Source organism: Bos javanicus, chromosome 26 (assembly GCF_032452875.1).
Source record: "Bos javanicus breed banteng chromosome 26, ARS-OSU_banteng_1.0, whole genome shotgun sequence".
In the NCBI taxonomy this organism is placed as follows: Eukaryota; Metazoa; Chordata; class Mammalia; order Artiodactyla; family Bovidae; genus Bos; species Bos javanicus.
In genome coordinates, this window is record NC_083893.1 from 11074382 (window position 1) to 11091613 (window position 17232).

Consider the following 17232-nt stretch of genomic DNA (forward strand, 5'->3'; position numbering starts at 1 on the left):
ATAAATGGCTGCCTGGGGAAATGAGGGGCAGGAAGTAAGCATTGCAAAGGGGTACCCAATGCACAAGGAATCTTTTGGGGGTAACGGATGGGTTAATGACATTGAATAATCATAGTTTCACATGTATAAACATATCAAAATGCATAAAATGTACATTCTAAACATGTCCTGCTAGTACTATATGTCAGTAATTCAACAGAGCTGTTTTTAAGATGGGCTTAAACCCAGAATTCCACAAGTCTTAAGAAATTGGTTCTCGGATGATTGCAAAAGTGAACTAGCTCCCGTCTGCTGATGCATCTCCTGCTGGTGATGGAGTGATTTCTCCCAGAAGTGGTGAACCTGCAATTTCTAGACAGGAACAGATATTATCTTGAATCTGTACAGACAAAGTCACAAGTTTGCATTTCTTTATGGTGGTTAGGAAGGGCTGTACAGTTCAGGTCTACCTTTATCATAAATATAACCTTCCGAAAGCCTATTATTACTAGGGAATACCAAGTAGATTGAAAAAGAAAAGAAAAAGTTTGTAACCACAGTTTCAAATAGTAACACCTCCGGTGGCAGCTGCTTTTCCACTCAGTGCCAATGCTCCTGGATTTGGGGCTGCTGCTGCTGCTAAGTCACTTCAGTCGTATCCGACTCTGTGCGATCCCATAGACTGCAGCCCACCAGGCCCCGCCGTCCCTGGGATTCTCCAGGCAAGAACACTGGAGTGGGTTGCCATTTCTTTCTCCAATGCAGGAAAGTGAAAAGTGAAAGTGAAGTCGGTCAGTTGTGTCCGACCTCCAGGGACCCCATGGACTGCAGCCTACCAGGCTCCTCTGTACATGGGATTTTCCAGACAAGAGTACTGAAGCGGGTTGCCATTGCCTTGGCAGCTGTCTGCAAAGAAAGCTCCAGAAGGATAACATCTGAAGCTACTCAACTAGAAAAATCATCCAACTAATTTTTCCCTCCAACAAAACACTGGACAGTTTCTCAACCTATCAGTCAAGTAACTGTCATAGGATGATGACTAAGAAGTTCAAGGAGAAAAAGCCTCCTCCAAGATGGATTCAGTGGGCTCTGCAACTTTATCTCAATTCTTTTGGTACTGTTAACAGCCCAACTAAGTACTTGTCTGTCTTCATTTTACACCAGCCTGAGGGCAGAGCCAGTCTCTGGGTCAACTCTGAACTCCCAGGACCCAGCAAAGGGTGGACACAGAACAGATTCTGAAAAACAGGATTGGGGCAGTCCAGAGTTCAGTAGCTGAAGAAAAGATAAGCTCCAAAGCAGCTTGTTATTCAGCTAACAATAAGAACAACACTAGTAATTTTGACTCCCATTTAAGCTCTTGCTATGCTCCAGATTTCGCAGGCAGCGCTTCGGTCCTACTATGTTCATTACGCCTCCAACAACTCTCTGCAGTACCGTTAAATCCTTTTTCCAGGAAACTGAGGCTGACCCAGGTTTATTACTGGAAGCAAAATGTCCAGTGGTTAAATAGTATCTCCGGGATATTCACCAGGACAGGTATCAAGCCGTTCCTTGACCATGCCTTTGGCTAAAAAGTAAGCGAGGTCTGGGGGCTGCCTGGCGGAGCTAATGCGAGTGAAGGACGAGGAGGAAGTAGGGGAACTGGGAATCAGAAATCCCGGGTGTCGCTGCAGCGCAGAGAAGGACGGGCTAAAGTTGTCCGTCCTCGGGTGCTCCGCGAACCAGCGCAGAGGGGTCCTGCAGAGGTTCACAGGCGGTGAGACTGAGCACCCGGCAGGGTGCGAGGCCCTCGGAGCCCGCGGAGGAAGGCCGATGCTGCGGAACCCTAGCAGTGCAGCAGGGCCGGCACTCACCTGCAGCCGTCCTCCCGGGCCGCTGTCGAGAGCCGCAGTGCCTGCTCGAGAGGCTGGGGCGGCCGCAGGGAACCTGGAGGGGGCGGAGCCTTGCTGGACCCGGGGCCCGCGCCCGCGCCAGGCTCAGGCTCTAGCGCTCCCAATCAGATCAGCCTGCCGCCGGGAAGTGCAGCGGAGACTCCTTCGCTTCCGAGCGGGCTCTCGGCTCCCGCGGAGCATGCGCCATGGGCGCGCTCGAGCGCTGCGGCGTCCCGCAGCCGGCTCCCGGGCGGAGCGGATCACCAGCTCCACCCACTGGCCGCGCCGGCCGGGTCTAGTAGGCTGCGTGGGCTCCACCGCAGGAGCTCCTGCAGAGCCACTAAGCTCCGCCCCTGGCACAGAGAACGTGGGCTCTGTAGATGTAATTACATGCTACTTATGAATCCCTCAGCGGCGTGCCTGAGGCAGGGCAATCTTGCTGTACATTTTATTTTTATTACTAAAATGCCTAGTGGATAAAGAGTTTGCCTGCAATGCGGGAGAACAGTGTTCGATCCCTGGCTTGGGAAGATCCCCTGGAGAAGGAAATGGCAACCCCCTCCAGTATTCTTGCCTGGAGAATTCCATGGACAGAGGAGCCTGGTGGGCTACAGTCCAGAGGTCACAAAGAATCGGACACGACTGAGTGACTAACACTTTAACTTTTGAAGATACTAGGGGTATAGCAGCCAAACAAGAACCGTCATCTCCTGCTTACATTCTAATGGGAAGAGACATCATGAATAAATATAAAAATGAAGTAGTGAAAATGCCATGATGAACAATAAAGAGATAATGAAGGTGGGTGCTATGTTATGTCTAAAGTGATCAGGAAAGGACCCTCTGATGGCACTTCGAGCACAAACAAAAAGAAGGTGATTTCGAACCATGTGGATACTGGGAAGGAGCATTCTGAGATGAGAGGATAGCAAGTGCAAAGGTCCTGCGGCAGGAATATTCTTAGTGGTGTTTAATAAGCGGAATTTGGTCAGTGTCGCTGGAACAGAAAGTGGGAGGTGGAGAGCAGTAGATCATGATGTCCTAGAGGTAACTGGGGGCCTTGGGGACCAACTGGAATGACTCTATTACTTCTTACCAAGAAGAGAAGCCATTGGAAGGTATTCAGGAAAAAGCAACATAACTTTGTTGACCATATCGTTTGTAACTATTGCCACCTGTTCTATAGATTGTCCTTTTATCAGTGATGTCCTTTGCTATGCAAAAGCTTTTAAGTTTAATCAGGTCCCATTTTTAAGTTTTTGTTTCCTTTGCTTCAGGAGAAAGATCACATATATAAAATATAATTATAATGTTATATATATTATATATATTGCTGTGATTTTATGTCAAAGAATCTTCTGCCTATGTTCTCTTCTAGGGGTTTATGGTTTCAGGTCTTACATTTAGGTCTTTAAACCACTTTGGGTTTATTTTTGTATATGATATGAAGGAAATGTCCTAATCTCATTGTTTTGCCTGTAACTGTTCAGTTTTCTCAGCACCACATGTTGAAGAAACTGTCTTTTATCCATTGTATGTTCCTGCTTTCTTTGTCATAAATAAATTGGCCATAGGTGTGTGGGTTTATTTCTGGTCTCCCTATTCCATTTCCTCTTAATAGTTTAACTCTTAAGCAGGCCATTTTTCACTTTATCACATAGAAGGGGATGGTTGAGTCAAGCTGAAGGAAATAGGGAGCTTGCCCTGTCAATATCAGAGCAGCAGAGCATACCAGCTAGAGATTCAGAGGATGGCAGGGATGGGGGTAAGGATGGGGGAGCCCATCATTTATGTATGTGAAGTGAAGTGAAAGTCACTCAGTCGTGTCTGACTCTTTGTGACTACATGGACTATACAGTCCATGGAATTCTCCAGGCCAGATTACTGGAGTGGGTAGCCTTTCCCTTCTCCAGGGGATCTTCCCCACCCAGGGATCGAACCCAGGTCTCCCACATTGCAGGCAGATTCTTTACCAGCTGAGCCACAAGGGAAGCCCAAGAATACTGAAGTGAGTAGCCTATCCCTTCTCCAGGGTCTCCTGCATTGCAGGCAGATTTTTTACCAACTGAGCTATGAGGGAAGATTGTATTCCCATCTTCAAGAGATGGGAATATACAGCCTTGATGTACTCCTTTCCCAATTCGGAAACAGTCTGTTGTTCCATGTCCAGTTCTAACTGTTGCTTCTTGACGTTCATAAAGATTTCTCAGGAAGCAGGTAAGGTGGTCTGGTGGTCCCATCTCTTGAAGACTGATTCCCATCTCTGCGAAGAACTGATTCATTGGAAAAGACCCTGATGCTGGGAAAGATTGAAGGCAGGAGGAGACACGGATGACAGAGGATGGCATCACTGACTTGATAGACATGAATTGAGCAAGCTCTGGGAGTTGGTGATGAACAGGGTAGCCTTATGTATATATGGTCACATAAATCCTTCTGAGAACTTTGGCTTTTACGAATTTGGAAACGTTCTTATTCTAATATTGGTTATTATTGAGTTTGCAGTTCTATAAAACACATGATATTTTTAAGCAATGAAATTGTGCTGATATCTTTAACAATTTGTCTGCAGCTTCTTCAATACCACCTGTCACAGTATAATCCACAAGTTTCTGTTGGAGTTCTGTAACATTATCATTTTTAAAATGATTCATGGTTCAAATGAATCATTTGACAAATGAAATGAAAATGACATTTCAGACAAATGAAAAAAGGCAATATTAAAGTAGAGGGACAGTAGGCAATTACATTTTTTGTCTGTACCATTCATTTTATTATAGAGAAAGAATCTTCCAATCCAGAGAAGAACCAGGCTAAATCCCTGGGATCTTCAGGAGAAAAGGAGTGAAATGGAGCAGACTGAGACCTGAATAAAGGCTACAGTGGTCAGCAGTCCTGAATTCTTCCACAAGATCCTGGTTAACTGTAAACCCTGGGAATATGGAAATCAGTGTCAATTCTAAGTGCCAGTCAGTTCCAGACAAGCCAATCTCACAATTACACTCATGAAATTTGTCTTTTCAAGTATTACAGAATTTATTTGCATTTTATAGAAAGCACAGATCTGAATATAGTTAAGGAAGCAACTATAGACAGAACTAGCAGATGCAGCATTAGCTTTAAGAGATGATCTGATGGCTTTTTCCTTATTTGTGCAAGTGACTTTCTAGAATCTCTTACTCTCCACCTCCTCCTCCAACCCTTTCCTATGTGAGTCAGAACTCAGCTGTTAGAGCAGAGAATTAAAGGCTGTGTCCTTGCCTCAAATTTCGAAGAAAAAAAAAAAAAATATATATATATATATATGGAGAGAGAGAGAGAGGGAGGGAGAGAGAAAACTTTTGTATATTATCACCGTCAATTTGTTGGGTACAACAGAAGAAGGCAGATGCCTCAAGGGAGTGGAAGAGTGACCAGGTCATGACTTGTGGTGTTTGGCTATTGACGTCTCAGAAGTTGCAAGTCCTCAAACATCTGTTCTGCTCAGACTTGTAAGAGTTCAGTAGTTAATGAGAAAGGTCTCAACATTAGAGGACTGAGAAAGCAGGGAAGGAACTGTATTATTATAGCTTTATGTTATCTTGAGCAGAAGATAAGTCCATAAAACATTCTGACTCAAGTCTGTCTCAGCTTCTATTTTGTGTTTCTGTTTCTAGAGAGGTCCTATCTAATGACCTCGTGAATCTGTTCCAGATAAAGAGTTGTCTATAAAATGCTCTATGATTCAATGACCATGCGTGTCACAAGCTCTGTAAATTGCTCTGAAAACCAGTGTGAGAATTACTTTGCTATAATTACTTCTGACACCGAGATTGCAAAGCTTCAGAGCGCATCTTGATCGCCATGCAGCATGCTTTACAGACATCTCTACAGCTAAAGAGGAAAATAAGAATGGAGAATAAGATGCAGGTGGCCAGGAATATGCAACTTAAAACACCTTAGTTTGTAACCATCAACCTTACTCCTACAGATGATCTCTTTTTATACAGTCTTCAGCTTTCCTGTTCCTGAGGTATATGCCCCAAGTGCTCTATGTCAGCTTTTTAAAAACAGAGATCACACCTTGCATCAGTTTGGATTCTAACTAGGACACTTAAAATGGGATGTTTGAGAGAGCTGATTTACAAAGGGGCAATTTAACTGTGGTTGGATAGGGGAATCACAAGATGGCACAGTTGTTAGCCATCCCTAGGCCCAAAGAGATGAGATGGTTACCGGAAAATGGAAGGAAAGCATCTCATAGAAGCCCCCGTGAAAGGAACAGAATCCTTCTTCAGAATGACACAGCCCTTAGCCTCTCAGCAGGGAGAGAAATAAACCCTGTGCCATCACCATCTCCCTCCCTTCAGTCTTCTGCAAAGCATTCCCTGTTGACAAAACCCAGCCAGTAGCTGGAGGATCAAGGAACCTGTTAAAATAGTCCATTCCATAATCTTCCCACTTTACAAGGCTGGATGGAAAAGGATGAAAAGTGGAGCCAGAGAGGGAAATTCAACATAATGTTCACATGATCTTTCTATATTCTATGTTGGCAAAGTAGGAGGAAGTCCAGAATTGTGGTCAGGAGTGCAGACTCAGGGGTCAGACCACTCAAGTTCAAGCCAATATCAACAATTTGTTAGCTGTGCAAATTTGGGCAAGATTTTGAACTTCTTTTTCTCAGTTTTATCACCTGTAAAATAAAATTAGAAGGGTCAAAGACCATTTCAAAGTTTAGACAGGATAATATGTGTAAAGCACTTAAAATTGGTCTGGCATATAGCACTCAATAAATGCTAGTTAATTGGTTTTTTTTTAATGTTTTCTTACAGTAAATTCCTTTCTATAAATACAATTTATCTTATTATTAGTGGCTTTTAGTTATCATATAGGTTCAATGTATTTCCACTTGTGTGTATAGCATCTAACCCTATTCTCCTCTGCATACATAATTTTACAAAACTGGGCTCAGACCACATATATTATTTGTCTGCTTTATTCCCACTTAATATTGAAAATCTTTCTATGTCATTCAACATTTTAAAAATCATTTTTAGTGGCTACATGTATGATACTGTTATTTGGAGTCACAATAATTTACTAACAAATCTCCTTTGTTGTATGTTTAAGTTATTTTTAAAAACCAATATCACCTACTTATCCATGGTAATTCCATTAGGATAAAGTCTCTGAAATAAAACTTGTAGGTCTAACATAGGCTCTCCTTTAAGAATTTTTTAATTCTAATTAATATTTTACAATTCTTTTAACATTGTTCAAAGGTGCTGACATATTAGATAAAGAAATCTTTGGTAACATAAGTGTTACCTTCTCTGGAGACAGCCGTACAATCCTTTAAGATGACATGAAAGTGTGTATAAGTGAGACTGACGTTTCTGTAGCCTAGATGTTTCCCCATCTTGGGGAAAATTTAAAATGACATATTAGCAATATGGCAGTTCAACTGTAGCTTTTGAAAATATTTTCTTGCCAAATGTTAACATCCAATAAATGAACATATTCCTTGTTAGATCAAAGAACTCAACACAGGAAAAATACAAGCTTGGGTATTCCCTTCACCTCCATTCATCATCTAAGACTTTTCTGATACCCCTGGCTGCTTCAGGAAAATATGATCACCTAGAATGATCCTTCACCTCTACCTCCTATGGGAAGTACTCCTTATTCCCAAAGAGATGCAAGACTGTTAAGTCTTCCTAAGGGAAGGCAGAAGGAGGAAACATATTTGTTAAGCATGTCTTATGAGTGTCTTCCTAAGTACCTCACATCCAATATTTCAATAACCCCTTGCAAATATGCATACAATTCTCTAGACTGCTCACTTCTTTATGCAGAAAAGAAGGACGCTATCTACGTCTTTCTAATTCATCTTAGGTGACACCTGGCACAACTAAGTATTTTACTGAGAGATAAGTAGTAAGTATTGGACTTACTTGCTTTCATCTGGCTTACAGTAAAAAAGAAATGGATGCTTGGGACTGGTGCACTGGGACGACCCAGAGGGATGGTATGGGGAGGGAGGAGGGAGGAGGGTTCAGGATGGATTTTCTTTTTTAAAAAAAAAAGAAAAAAAAAAAGAAAAAAGAAAAGAAAATAAAGGTAAAAAATAAATAAATAAATAAATAAAAATAAAAAAGAAAATATTAAAAGCAGTACTCAGAACTTCCTTGGGTGGCTCAGTGGTAAAGAATCTGCCTCTTAATGCAGGAGACAACAGGTTCAATCCTTGATCAGGGAAGATTCCACGTGCCACGGAACAACTAAGCCTGTGCGCTACAACTATTGAGCCTGTGCTCTGGAGCCCAGGAACTGCAACTACTGAGCCTTTGCTCTGAAACTGCTGAAACCTGTGCACCCTAGAGCCTGTACTCAGCAGCAAGAGAAGCCACACATCAAAATTACAGAGTAGCTCCTGCTTGCTGCAACTAGAGAAAAGCCCACACAGCAACAAAGACCCAGCACAGCCAATACATCAAAAAGCTAATAAATAAGTAAAATTATTTTTAAAAAAGCAGTACTCAGACCAATGCATGATATAGTACAAAACTTTAATACACTACTTAAGGACATGAACGTCATCTTCTGACAGATGAACTGGAAATTTTTTTCAAGTTTCCTTATATAATTGTAACCTTATAAAATTCCTCCTTTCAAAAGTGACACCGATCCTGATACTTGTTGAAAAGTCTAAGATACATCGCTACAGTGATTTAGGAGATTATCCTAAAGCCCATCTTTTGAATACATCAACAGAATGTAACAGAGCAGGGTGAGCACAGCCCTTAGCAGGCAGCCATTGCTGTGCCTCATTGCTGCCCCGCCCTCCACTCTGTCACTAGGCAACAGGTCTAGCGAAGCCATTGATCAGTGCCTCAGTGGGCCCCGCCCACAAGCAACCAACTATCAGTGAGACACCGGGTTAGTTGTCCTGCTCAGCTATTGGTCAGCACTGCAGTGGGCTCTGCCCACAAGGAACTGTCAATGAGGGGCCATTAAGGAAGTGATTGAGCCAAGAGTCAGTGGTGTAGTGGTCATCAGGTGGAGAGTAAGGTAAGAGGCAGATTCAGACCTTTTCCTGGAAGCCCTCCAGCTCACCCAGGTTTGGGCCAGCAGGTGAGCTGGAGGGCCCAGGGAACAGGCTGAGCACTATTTCCTGCAGGGCTCTAGAGCCCTCACTAAGGCTTTCTAGTAGCCGTAGCCCAACCCTTGAGGTAGGGGTGAACCTCTCCTCTATCCCTGTCTCTGTGGTCTAGTAACAATGAGTAGCAATGGCTGTCTGCATGGGTTGCAGTCTGTGAGACCTGGTCTTACCATTTGGGTTGGCCTGAGGAGACTGAGGGCCAGTTGTGTTGGGTGTTTGGCTCCCTTAGGGGTTGCAGCTGGGAAGCATGTGGGAACCTGGCCCTGAAGGAGCTGCCAGCTGAGATCTGCCTCCTCTTAGCCAGGACTGGGACCTTGGAGGGTGAAAGTTGTATCTTGGGACCTTGCCCTTTCTTGTCAAGACAAAGAATAACATTCCTTTAGTAGAGATTTATGGGAACATCATTACCTGACCATGCAATGACTCAAGAGCAAAAGATCTGGCATCAAGAAGTTTGCAACAACTAACCAGGCCCCTCCCTCACATTTTGCCTTTAGAGGGGCTTGCTGAACGCTTTCTGTAACATAGGGGTTCTTAGTGCATGAGCCACCCATCTCCTTGTATGAACCTCTAATAAAACCTTTTCCTGGTCCAGATTCCAATGTTCTAGTTTTGATTTGCCTCACAGTGCGTCAGGCACTCGGACTTGTGATTTGGTAACAAGAGAACTGATCACTGTCTTCATCACTTCTTGGGATTTCCCCCAAAGTCTGATTCAGTTCAGTTCAGTTGCTCAGTCATGTCCAACTCTTTGCGACCCCATGAATCCCAGCACGCCAGGCCCCCTGTCCATCACCAACTCCCAGAGTTCACTCAGACTCACGTCCATCCAGTCAGTGATGCCATCCAGCCATCTCATCCTCTGGCGTCCCCTTCTCCTCTTGCCCCCAATCCCTCCCAGCATCAGGGTCTTTTCCAATGAGTCAACTCTTCGCATGAGGTGGCCAAAGTACTGGAGTTTCAGCTTTAGCATCATTCCTTCCAAAGAAATCCCAGGGCTGATCTCCTTCAGAATGGACGGGTTGGATCTCCTTGCAGTCCAAGGGACTCTCAAGAGTCTTCTCCAACACCACAGTTTAAAGGCATCAATTCTTCAGCGCTCAGCTTTCTTCACAGTCCAACTCTCACATCCACACATGACCACTGGAAAAACCATAGCCTTGACTAGACGGACCTTTGTTGGCAAAGTAATGTCTCTGCTTTTGAATATGCTATCTAGTTTGGTCATAACTTTCCTTCCAAGGAGTAAGCATCTTTTAATTTCATGGCTGCAATCACCATCTGCAGTGATTTTGGAGCCCAAAAAATAAAGTCTGACACTGTTTCCACTATTTCCCCATCTATCTGCCATGAAGTGATGGGACCAGATGTCATGATCTTTGTTTTCTGAACACTGAGCTTTAAGCCAACTTCTTCACTCTCCTCTTTCACTTTCATCAAGAGGCTCTTTAGTTCTTTTTTACTTTCTGCCATAAGGGTGGTGCCATCTGCATATCTGAGGTTATTGATATTTCTCCTGGCAATCTGGATTCCAGCTTGTGCTTCATCCAGCCCAGCGTTTCTCATGATGTACTCTGCATATAAGTTAAATAAGCAGGGTGACAATATACAGCCTTGACATACTCCTTTTCCTATTTGAAACCAGTCTGTTGTTCCATGTGCAGTTCTAACTGTTGCTTCCTGACCTGTATACAGATTTCTCAAGACGCAGGTCAGCTGGTCTGGTATTCCCATCTCTTTCAGAATTTTCCACAGTTTATTGTGATCCACACAGTCAAAGACTTTGGCATAGTCAATAAAGCAAAAATAGATGTTTTTCTGGAACCCTCTTGCTTTTTCCATGATCCAGCGGATGTTGGCATTTTGATCTCTGGTTCCTCTGCCTTTTCTAAAACCAGCTTGAACATCAGGAAATTCACAGTTCATATATTGCTGAAGCCTGGCTTGGAGAATTTTGAGCATTACTTTACTAGCGTGTGAGATGAGTGCAATTGTGCAGTAGTTTGAGCATTCTTTGGCATTGCCTTTCTTTGGGATTGGAATGAAAACCGACCTTTTCCAGTCCTGTGGCCACTGCTGAGTTTTCCAAAGTTGCTGGCATATTGAGTTCAGCACTTTCACAGCATCATCTTTCAGGATTTGAAATAGCTCAACTGGAATTCCATCACCTCCACTAGCTTTGTTCATAGTGATGCTTTCTAAAGCCCACTTGACTTCACATTCCAGGATGTCTGGCTCTAGGTCAGTGATCACACCATCGTGATTATTTGGGTCGTGAAGATCTTTTTTGTACAGTTCTTCTGTGTATTCTTGCCACCTGTTCTTAATATCTTCTGCTTCTGTTAGGTGCATACCATTTCTGTCCTTTATCGAGCCCATCTTTGCATGAAATCATGAAATATTCCCTTGGTATCTCTAATTTTCTTATTACAGGTCTGCATTTTAATATCCGATCTTTCAGCTAACCTTTGTCCTGTGAGCTTGGTTCTCATCTCCGCATAACTATTTCTGCTGTTTCTGAAGTGCCAAAGATCCTTCTAGAAAAGCAGCTGATCAGGTGTGTGGTGAAGTGTTACAAGTCTGGCTTCTGCGATGCCATCAAGATGATGCTTCTCCCTGTGCCCTCCTTCCTCAGAGGAAACAGTCCCCCTTCTCGCATAATGGCAAAAGCTAATACATTTGATTTAAACATATGCCATGGGGGCACTGGGTTTGGGGTTCAAATTCCTAGAACTTCTACGGATGAGGCTTCTTCTGGGTCCCACTATGGAGGTACTACTGTCAAGGTAGAGTACTTGTGTTTTCTGCCTGGTGATGTTCACCTCGTGATCCTTTGTAACCCATCAATACAGGAGCTGTGAGAGCTGGAGTCTCTTCCAAGTCACCTGAAGATGAATGCTGAGGGAGGTGCTCACCGGCTTCAGAAGAGGGAGGCGCCTGGGCTCTGCAGCAGGAAGGTCGGCGCTCACCCTCGGGGGACTCGCCTCTTCTGTCTCCATAGCTTGTGAAGGGGGCCTGCAGCCCCATTGTGTGACGTTGTTTTAGACGACCTGCTGTTACCTGCAGAACCACCAGAAACTGTCCCGAAATGTCTCGAGTAGCTGTCAGCATCCTGGGCCTTCTCCGTGTCCACATCCTCCCGCTCAATGGCTCTCGCCTTGGTGCACCGTCTCCGGGGTGAAACCCTTCACTCTTCCTCCGAGCTCCTCGCGTTCTGCAGTTTGGTCACAGAGTCGAAGTTCCCACCCTCAGTGGGCAACTTGTAAGTGAATTTGTCGTGGTCATGGTCTCTCCTGGCGCTTCAGCGCCTCCCAAGCTCTGCCGGGCTCCGCGGTCCGAGTCCCTGGAGCTGGGGCTCAAAGCGCGGCCGGCGGACCCGGGTGAGGCCGGAGGGCAGTAGACACTTGGCCGCTCGGCAGTCCCGCCGCTCGCGCTGTCTGAGCCGTTAAGGATGTTGATTGTTACCAAACCGCCGGCTGGGAAGCCGGTCACAATTCAAACATCCATCAGAGATCATCCAGTTATTGAAGGATTGTATCATATTTTGGGCACCTACTTTTGCAATCTCTTAATATTTCACATCGGAGAAGGCAATGGCAACACACTCCAGTACTCTTGCCTGGAAAACCCCATGGACGGAAGAGCCTGGTAGCTGCAGTCCATGGGGTCGCGAAGAGTCCGACACAACTGAGCCACTTCACTTTCACTTTTCACATTCATGCATTGGAGAAGGAAATGGCAACCCACTCCAGTGTTCTTGCCTGGAGAATCCCAGGGACGGGGCAGCCTGGTGGGCTGCCGTCTATGGGGTGGCACAGAGTCAGACTCGACTGAAGTGACTTAGCAGAATATTTCATATTGGAAAGAAGGTGAATTTTTTAAATTTTCTTCACCAAAAATTGAGAAGTCCTAGTAATGAATCTGCAGGTCCAATTTGTGATGGCAACTGGATATGATTACAGAATCACCGAGGTCTTATGATGTAAGGACATGGGCTTAGACTTAGGGGCCAGAATTCTGGTCGGAAATCAAAAGGGGGCAGGGGTGGTCTTCTTCCCTCCAGGCAGCTGGCTGTGCTGTGGTCCTCTGCCCTGTCCCCTGATCCTCCCCCAGATCTGCCTTCCTCCTTCAAGTGCTCTTGGTAGCAGTTAAAGGTGGGGATGTGGTGCTTGCAGTTGGCAGGGACCCTGTGCTTCACCTGGGGTGTGGGCAAGGAGGGCTGCTGTTGGTTAGATTGTCTGATGGCTGAGGCTTCAGGGTGATCAGGCAGCCCTCTGGCCTCAGATCTCTTATAACCGGGGAGTGATACTAGAACATTACCTCTTATTTCTGGCCTATCAGTGAGTCCTGGATCTCCAACTCCACGTGAAACTGTGGATGCCAAGAAGTCAGTCTGCCCAGTCCTTGTAGCTCCATGTAAAGCTTTAGTTCCTCATATCCATGACCCACAATAATCCTCGGATCCTTCACAATCTGCTTTAAAGTGCCTCTCTAGTTGGGATGGAGAATGAGAAATTCCCCCAGCAGATTTTCTCATTCCATTGACAAGAATGGAATGTGATACGTTCTGCTCAGACCCTGCGTCCATAGCTCCTTGAGTTTCCATAATTCTAAAGGCAGGGAATCTCTTTGTAGACAGGATGACTTCCTATGGTTCTTCCCTGAGAGAGTTCTGGGGCAGCATGAGGGGGACCACCCCAGAAGGTGTCCAGTTTGTTGTAAAAGGTGAATTTGCTGCTGAAGCCAAAGTATGATGCTTGTGCTCACATCCAAGAGCAGGTTTTCTGCTTGTAAATCTCTGTGGACAGAACCCTCCTGGTGACCACACAGCACACACTACTGGTGGACTCTGCCCTCAGCCTCTCTGCTTTCCTACTGCCCTGAGCCACGGGTGCTCACCCACCTCTCCTCCACAAGCATCCTCTGAACAAGGCAGGGAGTTTCCTCAGCCTCTGTCACTTCAAATATTTCACTATGTTGGGATGATCCAAGCCTTCATGATTCCTGCTTTGTGGCACAGTCAGCAGAGGCTGGAGAGTTCTGCCGAGATCAGTGATCTTTATGGCTGTCGCTTTCCCATCCAGGACGTGCTGGCCAGCTTCACTGGAGCCCAGTCTCCCTTACTGACAGTCTCGAGGGCCTGGGGGAGACCATGTGAATCTGAGTGTCTCCTCAGCAGAGAAGGCTCAGAGGGCCCTTAGCATGGTGAGACCCCTGGTCTAAATCAAAACAAATTCAGTTCAAAATTCACCCCATGAACTGGTCTTTATGATGAGTCAAAACACAGTGCCAGACAAGAATAAAATAAGAAAAATGGGAGGTCCAGTGGCTAAGACTCTGTTCCTAATGCAGGGGGCCCAGGTTTGATCCCTGGTCAGGGAACTAGATCCCACATGCTGCAACCAAGACTTGGTACAGCCAAATTAAAAAAAAAAAAGAAAAAGAAAAATGGGAACAGAAGTAAAAGAATAAAGAAAAAAATGAGAAGAAAAAAAAAGAAACAGACAAAAATGCCAAAGAAGAAACAGGGTACCTCTTCAAAGTCTCTCAGGTGACTGAGAAGCAGCTACCTGAGCCAGAGGACTGACAACCTAAGCCCAGTCAGGGACTTAGATACATGCTACGAACTCCAAAGCCATAGTTTCATATGAGGTCATGGAAAGACATGAACCTATCAACAAGGCTGGCATAACCCACTGTGATTTTCTCACTGTTCGATTTCACAACCTCCTTATTCTTAAATAGTAAGGATCTCAGAGAGCTTTTTACCTGGGTTAAAGTGACATTACCTTATTAGAAACTGAAACTTGTAGGATGCTTCAGTGGCCTTTTCTAGTTTGGAAAGGTGTGATTATTTTTGGCTTTTGAAAGCCTCATAAAGGTCTACACTTAAAATATTCAATTTCCTTTAAATTCTGAATGACTGGGCTCAAAACAACATCACAACTTAACTGGCATTATGAAACACATGTGATACTGTATGAAGTGCATCAGACACAATAAAGAACCTTGTTAGTATCTCTAAAGCCAAGGGGAAGCTAGCAGACATCATAGTTTAATTTCTTCTTCACAGATCTGCCCATTTCTTTGAAGTACATTTCTCTTTTCCCACAGTCCAACCTCAAGACTCTGCTCTAGCTCCTACCTCTTCCTGAAACATTCTCGGAGAGCCATACGGCTCCCTCCCCCACCTCATTTGCTCCAGCGTCACTTTCTTAGACTCTGGTGACAGTAGGCGCATGAAACCAGTTACATTTGCTGAAAGCCTGTCATTGATGGAACTCATTGAAAGCAAGCCTATTTCACAAAGCCAGCGAAAAGAACTTGTAAGAGTTGTTGTAATTTAATGAAATTGATCAATGCAAATAATTTACCTTGTATAGATGTGAGGTTTTGTAACTTGAGTTACAAAACCCCCAGGATTAGAGCCCATGATGGACATCATATACTGTCTTCTTTTTCCATCATAACCTTGTGGTCGTGTGGCCCTCCTCTGTCCCTTCTGTCTCTCTCAGCCATCTCAGACCTATTAGGAGGTGTCCAGTATCTGGAAACATTTCGGCATCTCAGGCCTCCACTGACCCAGCAGCTGCTTGCAGAAGAGCAGCTGGGAATCCTGGGGATCAGCGACTCTCACTGGGTCACCATTAATTGTGAGGAAATGTTCTGGCTTTTCCATCAAGTGTTGTAGTTACCATGATCAAGGCGCTGTGCTAGGCAGAGAGGGGGACTCTACGTCTCCACACATCTTTAGGAGTGTTTGGGGAGAAAGAACACACACTGAAATTAGAAAGGAAGAGAGGGGCATCCCTGGTGAGCCAGTCTTTAATAATCCACCTTCCAATGCAGGGGATGCTGATTCGATCCCTGATCAGGGAACTAAGATCCCACATTCCACAGGGCAACTAAGCCTGCATCCACAACTAAGACCTGATGAAGCCAAATACATTTAAAAAAGGAAAAAAGGAGAGAAGAAAACAGAAGGACAATGTCAGGTAGTGTGTATGTTCTGATACAATCTTGGTTGTTTACTTTTGCTTTTAGTGCTCGTGCTTCTGGTGTCATTTCCAAAAAATCATTGTCAAGACAGATGTCAAGGAGCTTTTTCTACAAGGAATATTTTAAGAGACGCTGGAGGGGTCGAGGGCGCTGTCCGGTTTCCCCACTAGGGGGCGGGCTTGGTCACTAGTTGATGCAGTGTTTTTCCCACTTGTGCACACACAAGCTCAGACTCCTTCCCAGCAAACCATTCTAGTCCTTTGCTACCAATTCATGGGAGTTGATGTTCAAGACGAAATGTTCTGCTCATCTTGACTTAGCCATAATATACATTCTATTGAAGCCAGTTCTCTTACAATGCCTCTGATGGATGATTCAAGACTTCCCACATTTGCCTCCAACTTTTCTAACTCTAAACAATGACATGCCATCAAATGGAATGCTTTCTGGTGCTCAATAAAGCCTTCACTGTTCTTGTATTACTGTGTAAGTCTTTGGAAGTCTCCAGAATTGCTCCCATCTCAATAACATTCCAGCATCCTTCAGCCAGCGTTTAAGAGCTGCTTCTGTAGCAAAGTCTTCTAACCATTTAGGCCTCACAGAATTTTATATGATCACTTCATTTAAATGGGAGAAGGCAATGGCAACCCACTCCAGTACTCTTGCCTGGAAAATCCCATGGACGGAGGAGCCTGGTAGGCTGCAGTCCATGGGGTCGCTAAGAGTCTGACACGACTGAGCGACTTCACTTTCACTTTTCACTTTCATGCATTGGAGAAGGAAATGGCAACCCACTCCAGTGTTCTTGCCTGGAGAATCCCAGGGACAGGGGAGCCTGGTAGGAGGCCATCTATGGGGTCACACAGAGTCGGACACGACTGAAGCGACACAGCAGCAGCAGCAGCAGTGTTTTGCCACAAGATTTCTTCCTTGGTTAATGCTTTATTTTTCTTCCTATTTAAGAAATCATGTCTGCCCCAATTTACCTAAGTATCAATAAAAATGCTAAAAAATCAGAGCTGACAACTAATACATTTTTGACACCCAGGAAAGAGGTCTGCTAGGAAAAATATTGTAAAGGGGAGCAGCGAGGACCCTGCTAAGGACAGGCTCAGGTCACAATTGTCAGGACTATATTGATCACTTGGTCGAAAGATTTAGCCAATGTATAGATGGAGATGGTATGTTTGGGATGTTCAATGACGTTTTCCTGAGCTTTAGGTCATTTGTAGTAATAAC

General features: G+C 44.7%; 1 protein-coding gene and 1 long non-coding RNA gene across 3 annotated transcripts in view; one reads left to right on the forward strand and one right to left on the reverse strand.

Moving 5' to 3' along the window:
• LIPA (lipase A, lysosomal acid type) overlaps window positions 1-17232 on the reverse strand; it is a 128694-nt gene that overhangs the window by 39576 nt on the left and 71886 nt on the right. Inside the window, exon 1 of one of the 2 annotated variants that reach the window (XM_061402756.1) lies at window positions 1836-1919. The exons of the other annotated variant lie outside the window; for it this stretch is intronic. The gene's annotated coding sequence lies outside the window, so the exon portion shown is untranslated. Of the gene's footprint in view, window positions 1-1835; window positions 1920-17232 lie in introns of those variants that run through there. 2 annotated transcript variants of the gene reach the window in all.
• LOC133239151 (uncharacterized) lies at window positions 8618-16472 on the forward strand. The gene is made up of 2 exons (XR_009733736.1): window positions 8618-8903; window positions 11847-16472. It is a non-coding gene; the product is annotated as an uncharacterized LOC133239151 (long non-coding RNA).